The sequence below is a fragment of the Schistocerca piceifrons genome, chromosome 1 (assembly GCF_021461385.2).
Source record: "Schistocerca piceifrons isolate TAMUIC-IGC-003096 chromosome 1, iqSchPice1.1, whole genome shotgun sequence".
Lineage (NCBI taxonomy): Eukaryota > Metazoa > Arthropoda > Insecta > Orthoptera > Acrididae > Schistocerca > Schistocerca piceifrons.
Window position 1 is genome coordinate 266,411,557 of NC_060138.1, and position 15,244 is coordinate 266,426,800.

Consider the following 15,244-nt stretch of genomic DNA (forward strand, 5'->3'; position numbering starts at 1 on the left):
TGAGAAATGTTATACTTTTCGTGGTGGGGCAATGTTTTTAATGTTTGCTACGTAACAGAGACGCGAAAAAGTCTCACGCTAAAACTTGCAGCTGGTGTGGCCCTTTTAGTGTTATCGTAAGATCTATACTGTTCTTCTGGAGGGCTCTATCTTTTAACATGGGCTGGGGGTGGTCTTGGCGGTCGGCTGGCGACGTGGGTGTCCGTCCCTTATCGTAGGGCCTTCTAGCTTGACACGGTTCTGCTCTCGGCTTCTGTTCTCGTTTCTCCCCTCGGAACTGCGTCTGTTTCACGGTGGGAAGGTATGACATGCATTTAGGCGTTCTTGTGTTAGTCTGTGGTATTCCATTTGCTCACTCGTTGATCGTATTACTTTGGTTAATTTAATGTCAGGATTTATTCAGAGCTATGTGGCATACTGCCGGATTTGCTATCATGTCAGGGTTTTCATGGAAGGTGTTGGATTTGCCTGACACCTTACAAAACTGCTAAATGTTTCCTTCAGCAGGATTTCGGCCATTTTGTGCTTCAACTAACAAACAAGGCAGCGCTTCAGCTGTTGATAACTCCGGAGTGAATGGGGCGCTGAACTCTTGCCCCTGCTGCAGCACAGTCGGTCTGGCGGGACGAAGCGTTGTGAGGGGCGAAAGAGCGGTTGAGGGTGGGGGGACTATGCGCGCTGCGTTGCCTGGGCGTTGCTGACACGGCCGCGCTTAGAGGCAGTCACAAGTCGTCAAGACGCGCTGCCGAACGGACGCACACAGCTCCAACAGGTGAGTAGTCACTGCTCGATGGCGCTATGCCCGCCTGCCTTCGCTTTCGTTTGTGTCACTGACCCGCTTTTGGTGTGCTCGCTCTCCAGACGGAATTATTGATCGTGTCTGTGCGCAGCTGTGCCACAAGTAAACAAAGTACTGGATCCCGCCAGATCGTGTTCAGGGGAAGGGGCAGCTATCTGACGCTACGATCCTTTGCAATGAAACACGATACTTGCGGAGCTATCTTCGGTGGAAACAGCCTGTCAGAGTTTGAGAACTGACTCTACGTACCTACTGACTTCGACAGCAGTCGTCGCGTCTGTTCTAGACAAAACACAATCATTCCATTGCAGAGGAAGGCACGGACATTGGAAGCACTGGTGTGTATGATCGAGCTGCGCCACACACAAGGGCAGATCTGTAATTCATATATTCATTCTGAATATCATGTTCGGGGTTATCTCCTGTCAGAACAATGTCATGCTCATTCGTAAGTCCACAAGACGGCTCCCGTCATTACGTAGTGTTTACAGAGTACTAATAAACGTGTATTCATTTTGAGGTGACTAGGTTTTAAAACCTTTTAATGGCCAAAGGGACATATGTTACGGGGTACAGGCCTTTCGGAAGGGAAAACTTGATTCAAATATGTACTTTGTTCTCAATTGTTTCTGACATACAGCTGTCATAATCGCCCTGTAATGAGAACAGTGTATCGATAGTAAATGAACACATCGCTAATTTTATACCAGAAAATTTCTCATTACAATTATGAGCTAGGACAGAGAGATGCTGTGTTGCTAATCATTTTTTTAACGTGAGCTCTAACTCCAAACGACAACAAATTAGCTGCCTGCGTCAACTACAAGATGTTTTTTCAAAATCAGTTGTGATGGAAAACTAAAGAAAAGAAAGAAATTACTACAGTTAACGAAGCATTAATTTATTATCTTCGACGTTCACATTCATGATTGTGTTAAATGGTGTTATTCTGTGACTATCACGATAAGAGTATTGTTCACACCGCAGCTTCTCTTCAGAACAATGTAGACTGTAGCTATGGATTCAAATGCCGTGTATAAAATGGTTCAAATGGCTCTGGGCACTATGGGACTTAACATCTGAGGTCATCAGTTCTCTAGAAGTTAGAAGTACTTAAACATAATTAACCTAAGGACATCCCACACATCCACGCCCGAGGCAGGATTCGAACCTGCGACTGTAGCAGTCGCGCGGTTCAGGACTGAAGCGCCTAGAACCGCTCGGCCACCGCGGCCGGCCGCCGTATATACATTAGTAGTAGATGGCGATATGAAGCAGCATCCTAAGAGACATGACTTTATAGAATGCACCAGTGAGTGCCAAAGGAAGCTTTTAAAGAAAGCAATAATTTCATCTTAGTGTTATAGATCTGCTTATGTACGAAAGTTCTATGTATTGCGTAGTTCTTCGTCTTCCAGTATAACTGATTGTGAGACAAATTGCGGACGCGCTTGCTCGCAAACGCATAAAATACGTAATGTCTCAGCTTACACGTAAATGTACCCTGAAGTTGTCGTCTGGCCAGTAATCTATGTTTCCAAAATCAGTCAACCAATAGCAGCGAATGAAGCGGTGAAGAGGGCAGCACACTGGACTTGCAGTGGAGGAATGGGGTTCAAATCGTTACTCGACTATCCTGATTCAAGTTCCGCACGATTCACCTGAATCACTTCAGGTGCCATGGAATTGTTGCACGAATACTTCTGCATTCACATGAAATAGTTTAGAGGAACCACGGAGAAAGTTATTTTAGGTGACCGAACGAAGATTTGAATCCCACTCTCGCAAACTGCCGAGATGATTCCATTGGTGAGGCCACGCCCAGTTTGTTGCTCAATCCTCGTCTAGTCCGACCTTGTGCTAAATCTCGCAGTGCATGAGGTATGCGATAGATTGTTTCGTAGGCATAAAACGTAGTGCCCATTTACGAGCAACTGAATTAGGTACACCTACTTGTAACTTGTGGAACACTCTTTCGCTGAGACGGCAGTGACACATCGTCACATGGACTCAGCAAGACACCGAAAGTATTGGGGAACCATCCTATTCCACGCATGTGTCGACGTAGAGTTTGTTTCTGGGATGGCTGATCAATTTTTTTCTTCTTACCCACTCCTTCTCCCCCCCCCCCCGCTCCTAACCGTCTCCCACCCCCCTCTCCCCGGATCCGACCCTCGATTCATGACCGCTCAGCCAACGCCCACACCTCACAGATGTTTTAAAAAAACAGAGATTAGGTAACGAGAAGAACAGCACAAACACCATCATAAACATGTACCGTTCCTCACGCCACTATGATAGAATTTCGCATAACTGTGCTGAAGGTACATGTATTCTGCGTCTTTCCGTAGTTGAACGAAGGGATGCACATGATGTGATGACTCTTCCTGGTGAGTGGCGATGGTACACCTACCAGGCGGCCTCCTTTGATTGTATATAACTATCCTTCACAAAGGAATACTTCTATCCACTTCCTTTGATGATTTAGGACGTGTTGATACCATCCAGGGGCGTGTTCCGAATGTCTAATGACGACGTCATGGATGGGCGTGAAACCATAATTTCCCTTTTCGGCTTGTGCTGGCGTGTACTGCAACCTTTGTTTTGCAGTATTTTAGTTGCAAATGGGATCCATAGTCGACGGCGATCCCTGCAATCAACATGTTATAAACCACGGCAGGGCGGAGTCTTTCCCCAATGGAGGTAAACAATGTGGCGTAACTAGATTCAAAATGGCTCTGAGCACTATGGGACTTACTTCTGAGGTCACCAGTCCCCTAGAACTCAGAACTACTTAAACCTAACTAATCTAAGGACATCACACACATCCATGCTCGACGCAGGATTCGTACCTGCGACCGTAGCGGTCGCGCGGTTCCAGAGTGTAGCGCCTAGAACCGCTCGGCCACCCCGGCCGGCGCGTAACTATGGTATGGCAGCCGGGGCGCGTGCACTTTGTTGCCGTTACCGTGGGTGTGAAGTTCTGTGATGGGCGAAAAAGCTGAGAACGGGCAAAAGAAAAGAGGGAAAGTCGAAGTACGGGAGGAAAGAAGAAGAAGAAGAAGAAGAAGAAGAAGAAGAAGAAGGGAAAGGAATGATGGCCACTAAAATGGACGAAGTGAGCTAATGCAACAAAAGTGTAAAGAGCATATTTGTTGTTTTGTTTGTCACTGCTTTGCATTGATTGGCAATTAAACAACGCAAAACGAATCGCGATATTGTTGGAAGAAATGTAACTTTGGAGTATATGTTGTTCCATGCTTCGAACTGTATCATACAAAAAATTATATATTGAAATGTGTACCTTTGTGATATTGATCTCAATAAACTTATGGACATGCTGAACAGCGGTCTGGAGTAAACAAAAAATGGCGAGATGTGGGCAAAAGGGGCTTGGGCGGGGAAGGAGGGGGGGGGGGGAGTTGGGGGGGGGGGGGGGGAAGCGGATTACTCCACCGCTCGCTGATGCGAAGAATCGCCAGAAACGACACATGGTTCGGATACCACGTCAAACTGCAGGCCACCTTTTCCCAGCTGGATAACAGGGGTAAGTTAGGGATCCGCACGTTGCCGAAATGTCATCCAATTCAAAGGTACCGACCGTTGTGGACGAGCGGTCCTAGGCGCTTCAGTCCAGAACCGCGCTGCTGCTACGGTCGCAGGTTCGAATCCTGCCTCAGGCATGGGTGTGTGTGATGTCCTTCGGTTAGTTAGGTTTGAGTAGTTCTAAGTCTAGGGGACTGATGACCTCAGATGTTAAGTCCCATAGTGCTCAGAGCCATTTCAACATTCTAAACAATTCAAAGGCATCCACCCTGCCACTGAGACACACGAAATTATTATTACTGTACACCTCCCTTACGGTAGACTGTACCTGCCAGGGTAGCCGAGAGCGCAAATGCGCAGCTTCCTGGACTCGGGTAGGCGCGCCGTCCCCGGGTCGAATCCGCCCGGCGTATTAACAACGAGGGCCGGTATGCCGGCGAGCCTGGATGTGGTTTTTAGGCGATTTTCCACATCCCGCTAGGTGAATACCGGGTTGCTCCCCAAGTTCCGCCTCAGTTACACGACTCACATACATTTGCAACCGTTCGCACTATTTCATGACTTATGCTGGACGCAGACAGCTGGGGTACACTACTTCCGTCCCGGGAGGTTCGGGGTGGCGGCAGGAAGGGCATCCAGCCACCCTATCCAATTAGCACTGCCAAATCCGTCATAACAAAGCCGACCCCGCGTTGGAGCGGGACAAAGGCCCGAGAAAGAAGAAGAAGCTAAGGTAGACTGTGGAAAGCCCAGCGCCTTTACGACATGATAGATGGGATGTCCCAATACTCGGTTACCAGCAATCTGGTAACAGTCAAATGCGCTGATATCACACCTTTCGTCTCCTGCAATCACTGTCACTCCGACGGCTAATGGAGGCTTTTACGACATCCCGTATGATACGAGCTGTTGCATTTGCTATAGTGACGTCTCTCTCTCTCTCTCTCTCTCTCTCTCTCTCTCTCTCTCTCTCTCTCTCTCTCTGACTTCCTCCGATAAATTTACTTCTGAAATGCAAGCGAGAAAGCGTTCGTCATGCACATTAGACCCATCGTTTTTAAAGTTTCGTAGATCACACAAAAATTCATAGCAGCGTTCATCCGAATGGGAGAGGGTTGTCTAGCTACTCAAAGTTTAGAACTTCAGTTGTGCAATCCTGAGACAAACAAGGACAAACGGATTCTTCTGGCTTTAACTGAGTGTAGAACGACTTCGAAAGTTCGTTTGAAATGTTACTTGCAGTAAAGTGGAGTTTGTGCACCTATGTAGAGGAACCACGCCCCGCGTCCTGTTTCAAGGTTGTGCGTGGCGTGGAGGAAGCACAGTGGAGCACACTACACGGCTGTCGCAGAGTGATTGATAGGTGGCTGTATTTAGGGATCGCCTGGCGGCGGGCGCGATAAGGGACGGAGGGTCCTGAAGAACAGCGACCACACCCAGTTAACGCTCTCGCCTCCGTGTGGTGTGGCAAAGCAGGCGAGCCTTGTACACGGAAAGGCTAGAGTTTTGCTTCTCGTCGACGTCGAGGGCTGTCAGGGGCGAAGATGCCAGATGGTACTAGATACCATTTCAGCAAAGAATAGCTTTAATAAATGGAATAGTCTTTGGTGGCAGCTGACGGGCTGCAATTCGTCTGTCCATACGAATCTCACGTATGTTTTATACGATTCAGATAGCTGTGAATGGGCGTTATAGTTCAGGAAGAGGAAGAGGCTAATTTCTCTGGCGAACGAATAATGTAATATTTGTCTGTAAGTTAAAGTAAGTGTGAATGTATTACACTGAAATGATGTGTTCTACTTATTTTGTTATTGTGGTTTTCAATCCGAAGGCTGGATTGATGCAGATTTCCATGCTCCTCTATGCTGTGCAAGACTCGTTGTCTCCGAATAACTACTGTAACTTACATCCTTTTTAATCAACTTACTGTATTTATCTCGTGGTTTCCCTTTATGATTTTTACCCCTCCCCACCCCTTTACCCCCCACCCCCCTCCACACACACACACTTCCCTTGAGTACTAAATTGGTGATCCCATGATGTCTCAGACTGTGTCCTGTCAACCGGTCCCTTCTTCTAAACAGGTTGCACTACAAACGTCTTTTCTCCCGGATTCTGTTCAGTACCTTCGCATTAGTCACATGGTCTTCACATTTAATCTTCGGCATTCTTCTGTAGAACCGCATTTCAAAAGCTTCTATTCTCTTATTGTCTAAACTATTTAGTGCCTCTGACAGCATTACAATGTCATCGGCAAACCTCAGAGTTTGTATTCCTTCTCCACGAACTTTAATTCCTTCTCCAAATTTTTGTTTGCTTTCCTTTACTCCTTGCTCAATGTACAGATTGAATAACATTGCGGATGGCTACACTCCACACAAATACTTTCAGAAAAGACTTCCTTACCCTTAAATCTATATTCGATATCACCAAATATCTCTTCTTCAGAAACCCATTTCCTCACAGTGTTAGTGTACATATTATACCCCCTCTTCTCCGACCAGCATCAGTTGTTTTGCTGCCCAAACAGCAAAACTCGTCTACTACTTAAGTATTTCATTTCCTAATCTAATTCCCTCATCATCACTTGATTTAATTCGACTACATTCCATTATCCTTGTTTTGCTTTTGTTACTGTTCACCTTATATCCATCGTTTCAAGACACTGTGCATTCCATTCAGCTGCTCTTCCGAGTCCTTTGCCGCCTCTGACAGAACTACAATGTCATCGGCAAACCTCAGAGTTGTATTCCTTCTCCCCGAACTTTAGTTCCTTCTCCAAATTTTTGTTTTGTTTCCTTTACTCCTTGCTCATTGTACAGACTGAATAACATTGGGGATAGACTACTACACTGTTTCGTTCCCTTCTCAATCGTTACTTTCTTTTCATGCCCCTCGACTCTTATATACATACGTCCTGCTTCCTTTGCGTAATTTTACCTTTTCTTGTCAGGATAACACAACAACACTGTTTAACCACGAAACAGTAGACACGTACCTAATGTTAAGATTCTATGTCCGTAAATGCGTAGCATGATTTTATTACATTAAACATACATTTCTTCCGAAGCATTTTTTTATCCTTCACCCTTCATAAACCGTGTTTTTCGGCTGTGTCAATAATGATTTTAATAATTAAGCGCTGCATCAATTACGTTTTTTACTAGTAGCACGACGCGTTCCAGGAATTTATTCGCTCATCAAGCGCTGCAGGACTTCACATTAGTACTGGATGTGATAACGTATTGCCTGTTGTCTTCTGTTTGGGGACATTCGGCCATTACCGGTAGCGGATACTGTGCAGAAGGTGAACTTTTGACAATACCAGCCACACGTGCTGGCGAACCGTAAGGAACACCGTTAAACAACGTTAGCCGAAGATCCCGAGGCCGAAGCTAACACGGAATACCTCAATAAGTGGCCGCGAAAGACACTCCAATGTGGTACTGGATGTGACGTCTGAGTGTGCAGAGTTCCTTTTCTTGCCACGCCGTCGCCTTCTTACGGTCGTAAGCCACTTTTTACTACGAGCAGAAATCTCGTACCGCGTGATAGGCGTCGCCCCCTCGTTGGTGAGAAAGCAGTGAAAGTGTTTTCCGCCCGCAATGCGTAGCGCACCAGCTTTGTACGTCAAGTGTGACAAGCCAACCGGTTCTGGTCTGATTCTGGACGAGTCTAATGCGTTGCACACTGCGTTATAGTGAAGCGATTGCTGCAAGTCTGGTGAAGTTCGTGTGCAAAATGGCTTTTAAGTGTGCTAGAAAGCTACAAGTGCGTTTCAGTGCTGAGGAAGATCAACTGTTCCCTGGCGCAGTGTCAAAAATATATTGCTGGTTGTTTTCATGCGCTTCGCTTAAGTCTGGAGCAAACAATCTTCTTCTTAATCGTCCATTACAAGTGTAGCTATTATCAAACACAAGAGTTGCCTTTTCTCCCACGCAATCCATCAGTACAGGGCAATATATTGGCGCTTTGGTTGAGTTAACAACCTTTTGCTTGAACAATCTTCCCAGACAGCACGTGTAGACTGAATAGTTAATGCGTTTGTGGCTTTATTTTGTGAGAAAACACAAATGCGTAACGTTTGGAAGTTTTGCGTCCCAGCCGGCGCAATACGCACTGTCCTGTTTGCGCAGCGCAAAATCCCTGATCCTAGGAAAACCCATCTTGAAGATATTGTACCTGCTTCATTACGCAGAGATTTACAGATGGTTTCCACGTGTGTGAATTTCTGCATGACAAAGAAGGCGCAATACCTCAAGGCCTTAAAAAGACGACTGCAGGGCAAGGGAAGCAGAGCACACAGGCAGACACCACATTCAGTACGAATATAACTCTCACAGCACTTGAAAATGCGAATAAATTCTTGAAATGCGTCATGTTACGCGTGGAAAAACCTAATTGATACAGTAATTTATTTACAGCTGTTCAAACTGTCGGAACAAAATAAACTGTTGGCCCTCTGTTATTCACTGATTTCTGTCGGTGTAAGAAAACCCAGGGAAGAAATTTGCTACCGCTGAAAAGCGTATATGTGTCAAGTGAACAGCATGGCTAATGAGTCTCTCATATACGAGCAGACCACTTGTGGCGACTGAATAGCCCTGATGCGCGTCGTCTGCCGTGGTTCTCACCTCCTTCAGTGTATGAACGAGCTCGTAGTTACAACAAATGTTTATTTCCCCACTGTGCGCTGCTTAGCACTGTTTTGCATTGCAGCCTGCTAACTAAAACTCTACAATTGGCTTTATTCATTAATTCCATTTCAGTAGTTACATTAAATTAAGGTAGCCAAGACAACATTAAAGTCAACAATGCTATTACTGCCACTATAGTTCTTACTATTGCTTTGATTACGTCGACAGCCAGCGATCAACTTCCTGTAAGGAAACTGACCCAATTTAACCTCTTAGAACATTCAAAACACGTCATCTAATCTCGAATGTTAAGGATTGTAAAATAAATCCCTGTTCCCTGCAGTGCGACAAAGATTTGGATTTCTCGTTTTCCGTTTTAATACCTTGTTTCTTTTCATTAATCCTAACAGAGTGAGCTAAAGGGAAGTAGTGAAGTCCAATCAGTGACTCAAGAGTACTGATCCTAGCACAACTGAGTTTCACGTGGGAGCGTCAGTGTGTCGGTTGACGCCCATCCGGATACCCTAATGTAGTGGTTTTACCGCATCGGTTATCGCACTGTGCCTCGCGGTGCAAATGCGTGTGCGACAGTGCTGAAAACTAATGCCTCGAATTTTTTATGTGAAAACTCAAAGCTTCTAATATAAAACAAAACGTATTTATTCTTGTTGTCTAGGTATTTGCCGCCCTCTGCCGCTAGACGGATCCGAATTGTAGCGTGTAAAGTTGCGGTGCGTAACGTGACTGTGTCGGTGCGTGAGATACAGCATGCTGTAATAGGGTTTCGAAATCGAAGAGTTCGTCCACACACGGAGTACCCTCTCCTTCATTGTAACAATGCCAGGCCACACACGAGCGCTGCGACATGTGCAAAAATACGACGCCTTGGGTTCATTGTCGTCGATCACCCTCCGCAGAGTTCCGACTACGCTCCAAAATGGTTCAAATGGCTCTGACCACTATGGGACTTATCATCTGAGGTCATGTCCCCTAGAACTTAGAACTACTAAAACCTAACTAACTTAAGGACATCACACACATCCATGCCCGAGGCAGGATTCGAACCTGCGACCGTAGCAGCAGCGCGGTTCCGGACTGAAGCGCCTAGAACCGCTCGGCCACAACGGCCGCCGACTACGCTCCATCCGATTTTCAGATTCGAGAACTCCACTATGGTGATCATAAAGTGGTGTTAGCAGAGGTATGATTGTGGCTCCGTCAACAAAGTCAGGCTTTCTACAGCGACGGTATCAACAAAATGCTCTCTCGTTGGGAGGAATGTGTTCGTCGCCAAGGTGACCATTTTGAGAACCAAATATGGAGACATGAAGAATAAAGATGTATAATGTTAATGACATTTCTGTTATTTAAAATGATTGAGAAGTTTTCACGTAGAAACTTCGGAGGCTTTAGCACGCCCTCGTAATTCGGTCATCGTCGTGTAATAGACGTCATGTCCGCAGCAAATCACCGACATCGTCGCCGACGAAATACAACTTTCTCATTGAGGACCAGAAGCGTCGTCACGAAAAATAAAACTTGTCGGTCGTCAGTGGTGCATACGTCGTGAAATGTGCTGTCCGTGGCGTAGGTGTCAGCATCAACCGGAGGTAGACGAAACGCTTCATACAATGACAAGGGGTTAAAAGAAAACACATAGAACGAAGATGTCGAATAAACAGTCAATAATATAGTAGCTTTCTTTAATATTCAGTTAGAGGTGAGCGAGCAAGCTGTACTTTATTGTATTTTTAGCACAATAAAAGATTTTAGCAAGAAATAGAACCGGAGAGGGGGTTCAAAACCGAGATCGGTCCTATAAATTTCGGTTCCTGTGTATTGTGACAGTTTTTTTCCCTATCCGTGCCCTATTTCAGCTTGATATCCATCTCTAAAGAGCTTCCTGTGTTATTACCCTTTCTTATCCACTAATACGTCCTTCCCTGTTTATGTTTTGTATCCAGAATTGTCCTTCCACTCTCTTAACAGATAGGTAAGTACCCGCATCAACATTCGAAAATAAAACATTCGTGTTTTCAACCATCCCTATGTTACTTGACGCCCAATAAACTGTATCTTTGCTACGAATACAAACCGAGAAACTTAAAAATGTCCACCTTGGTTAATGATTGGGTAGAGCCTTCGAGGCATACAGTTAAAAAAAATGCGTACAAATATTATAGTATACACCAAAGACGCTGCCGATCTGTGAAAGGACCGTGTGATATGGTGGCAGCCTAAGCTATAGAATTATTCTTTCTTCCAGGAGAAACTGAGGAAAATACCAACATAAATACCACAATTCTACGGTAAGAACTTTCTAGAAAGAGTAGAGATTGTGACAACGGCAAAGGCTGCATTTTCGCCACGCGCGTGTCACTACAGCTACAAATAAACAGTTTTATGCGGCGCGAGGTAGCCGTGCGGTCTCCAGTTTTATGTGGCGCGGGGTAGCAGTGCGGTCTTGGGCGCCTTGCCATGGTTCGCGCAGCTGCTCCCGTCGGAGGTTCGAGTCCTCCCTTGAGCATAGGTGTGTGTGTGTTGTCCTTAGTGTAAATTACTTTAAGTTAGATTAAGTAGTGTTTAAGTTAGATTAAGTAGTGTGTAAGCCTGGGGACCGATGACCTCAGCAGTTTGGTCCCATAGGAACTTACCACAAAATTCCATTTCCAAACAGTTTTATACTGCTGTCTGAGCTTGAATGTCAGTATTCTAAACACGCACGCATAGTGGAAGCCTCCAAATATAGGTCTTCGTATTCTGTCACATCTGGAGCACATTTAACACAACTGGAAGGCGGGAAAAAAAATTTCGGTGTGGCACACTTGGTTGACAGTTGAGTCAGACCGCAGGGTGCGCCGGCCGGAGTGGCTGTGCGGTTCTAGGCGCTACAGTCTGGAACCGAGCGACCGCTACGGTCGCAGGTTCGAATCCTGCCTCGGGCATGGATGTGTGTGATGCCCTTAGGTTAGTTACGTTTAATTAGTTCTAAGTTCTAGGCGACTGATGACCTCAGAAGTTAAGTCGCATAGTGCTCACAGCCATTTGAACCATTTTGAACTGCAGGGTGCAATCGGGCATGCAGTGGATTTACGGTTCATATTCTCAACTTTTTTTGGTACCCTGATGATGGCTGCCTGCAACAGTAACCGAAACGTAAGTAGTTCTTCAAATCATGACGGGTTTACGTACTGAGAAGAATGTTACTGGAATTGTGTAACAGTATAGGCGAGGATGGAGAAAGGGGAGTTTAGAGACGGGGCACAAGTCCACGTTGGGGTCGGAAATTCTTCGTGGCCATTTCATGGGGTCCATCCTGGTCTTTGCCCTAAGTGACTCCGGTAAGTCTGTGCAAAACTTAAATCGGGTGGCCGCATGGTTATCTGAACCCCTGCGGCTCACTTAGGTATTGGGCCAGCAAGCTTCGACAATTTTTGTAGAAACTGTTTCCACACACAACTGCCAAAAGTAGCTAATGAAAGATCATATGTAGCCAAAGCAGTGAAGTATTGCCTACAACAAGGCGCGGAGATATTATGGTTTGGCTTCCATTCGTAGAATAATTCCCGGCAATTATTGCAATATATTTGATTGTAACATTAACAATAGTTATCTCAGTGTCTTCATTTTTTTCGAGTTGTCCAATACTTTTAATGATGATGCAGCGTTCAACTGGTTCGGTTGATGAAAGTATTAACCGTGCGAAAATTATTCGCCTTTGTGTAAAGTCATTTGTCTGGGTAGTGTTCATGTAATGTTAAACCACACCTTCGTGACACGCAGCAGTTGCCCGCCTTGCTGCTCCGGCGCAAAGCGCTCGCTCGCGCTGGTGTCAGCAGCTCTGTGTGGATATGACATTAGCGCGAGAGGACGGCTTGGGAATGCCATTAACCCTAACGTTTATTCGTCCTCTGAGGACGATAATTTGGCTGCACCCAGCCAGCTGCATCTGTTTCGTCACTCTCGACAGTCAAGTAGCCATCGCATTTACGAAGCACTATATACGACAAGAATATAGGCGCTAAAGTCTTTTAGAAATTACAGCCACTGAAACAGTTTAAAAAAAATGGTTCAAATGGCTCTGAGCACTTTGGGACTTAACTTCTGAGCTCATCAGTCACCTAGAACTTAGAACTACTTAAACCTAACTAACCTAAGGACATCACAAACATCCATGTCCGAGGCAGGATTCGAACCTGCGACCGTGGCGGTCGCGCGGTACCTGACTGTAGCGCCTAGAACCGCTCGCCCACTCCAGCCGGCGAAACAATTCAGAAAACCACATAAAATAAAGTCCTGTCCTCCTTCAGCATCTTAACAGCCGCGTTATTTCGTTTGGAGCAGACACTAGAGTACGATGTGTTATTTTGGGGGCGGGGGGGGGGGGGGAGGGGCAATACATGGTATTGGTAAGGCGGGTACCAGGTTGAGATTCATTGGGAGAGTCCTTAGAAAATGTAGTCCATCAACAAAGGAGGTAGCTTACAAAACACTCGTTCGACCTATACTTGAGTATTGCTCATCAGTGTGGGGTCCGTACCAGATTGGGTTGACGGAGGAGATAGAGAAGATCCAAAGAAGAGCGGCGCGTTTCGTCACAGGGTTATTTGGTAACCGTGATAGCGTTACGGAGATGTTTAGCAAACTCAAGTAGCAGACTCTGCAAGAGAGGCGCTCTGCATCGCGGTGTAGCTTGCTCGCCAGGTTTCGAGAGGGTGCGTTTCTGGATGAGGTATCGAATATATTGCTTCCCCCTACTTATATCTCCCGAAGAGATCACGAATGTAAAATTGGAGAGATTCGAGCGCACACGGAGGCTTTCAGACAGTCGTTCTTCCCGCGAAACATACGCGACTGGAACAGAAAAGGGAGGTAACGACAGTGGCACGTAAAGTACCGTCCGCCACACACCATTGGGTGGCTTGCGGAGTATAAATGTAGATGTAGATCTAAATTGTCATTTTGAGCACTGTCCGCAAAATTAGATATCCAGTCAACGATTACATGGAATGCTAAGTCTTACATAGAAGAAAATGAATACTATTTATTCCTTTACTTTTATTTCCTTTCTTTTTTTGTTACTGTCTTTGTAATTTCACAGCTTTCTAGATCTCTGAAACCCCATAGGAAGAGGCTCTGGCAAGAAAGTTAACTTTCCTGCAATCCATGGAATCCAGTGGAAACACCGTGTTCAGCCACTGCTGTTTTTTTGTTTGTTTGTTTATTGTTTTTTTTTAAATATCGGAACATGAATTAAAAATATCTGGGAGGCACGCCCAAAAAAAAAAATGATAGTGTATTCCATCCGCCGGTAGACCTTCAAGAAACAATTCGCTGTTCATTTCCGAATATGTTGCGATTTCCGAGCGTGTGAGTAGGCGACAGCCTAAGAGGACAGCTTAAGTCGCTGCGAATGAAACAAGTGGCAATCACATTTGTGGCCGTGCTTGTCACAAATGTTTAGCTGCGATCGAATTCTTAACAATGCTTTCGCAAATTTGACGGTCAGGACAAAGATTGCATCACAGAATGAGCGAAGGACGTCTCGTGACGGATTTCCGACTTCAGCCGAACGTCAGCCGCGCGCCGTGGGTCAACATACTTCACTTCCTTGCCGAAGGGGGCCAACGGGGCCCTGCAACGAACTTGTGACGCGCTAATCGCCTCGAGGCCCACGATAAAGACTGGCGGTGGCGCGTGAGACTGCAGGAGTCACCAGTGTCAGCAGCCATCTCCAGCGGAGAGCGAGTAACTATTTCAGGCGAGTTTAATAATTCTTGACTGTGGGTACCTTTTGAATTAAGGGGACCACACCCTGCCTATCTGACCCATGTTAATTTAGGCAAGTATTTGACCCATTTCTGAAAAAAACTATTTGATGCAGGACCTTAATATTTTTACTGTATGTTACATGATGCTAATAGTTAACTGTACTAAAATCTACTTCATCCATTTTATAGTTTTTAAGAAATACATTTTTCAAATTTATAAACAAAAATATTAATTTTTTTCTGCAGAAAATATTTTTTTGTGAATTTCCTAATGGGGGAATGTTAATGAATGTAGTACCAGAGGGGGCTTTTTATGTTATGCAAAGTCTCTCACAATTTCATTCATTTATCTATGCTATTTTCCGATATAATGGGACATACGTACTGAAAATTTTAGTTTGCGGGAAATTGACTTTAGAGAAAAAACTTTTGAAATTTGTTACTTACGGTTAATTAAAACTGTCCTGCTGCATATCATGGCCCTTCTTTGG

General features: G+C 45.3%; 1 protein-coding gene across 1 annotated transcript in view; it reads left to right on the forward strand.

Annotated features, from left to right (window-relative positions):
* Positions 1 to 692: 692 nt before the first annotated feature.
* The window catches only part of LOC124786989, a 118,277-nt gene continuing 103,725 nt past the window's right edge, over positions 693 to 15,244 (forward strand). The window contains exon 1 of the mRNA XM_047254305.1: positions 693 to 772. The gene's annotated coding sequence lies outside the window, so the exon portion shown is untranslated. The remainder of the gene's footprint in view (positions 773 to 15,244) is intronic.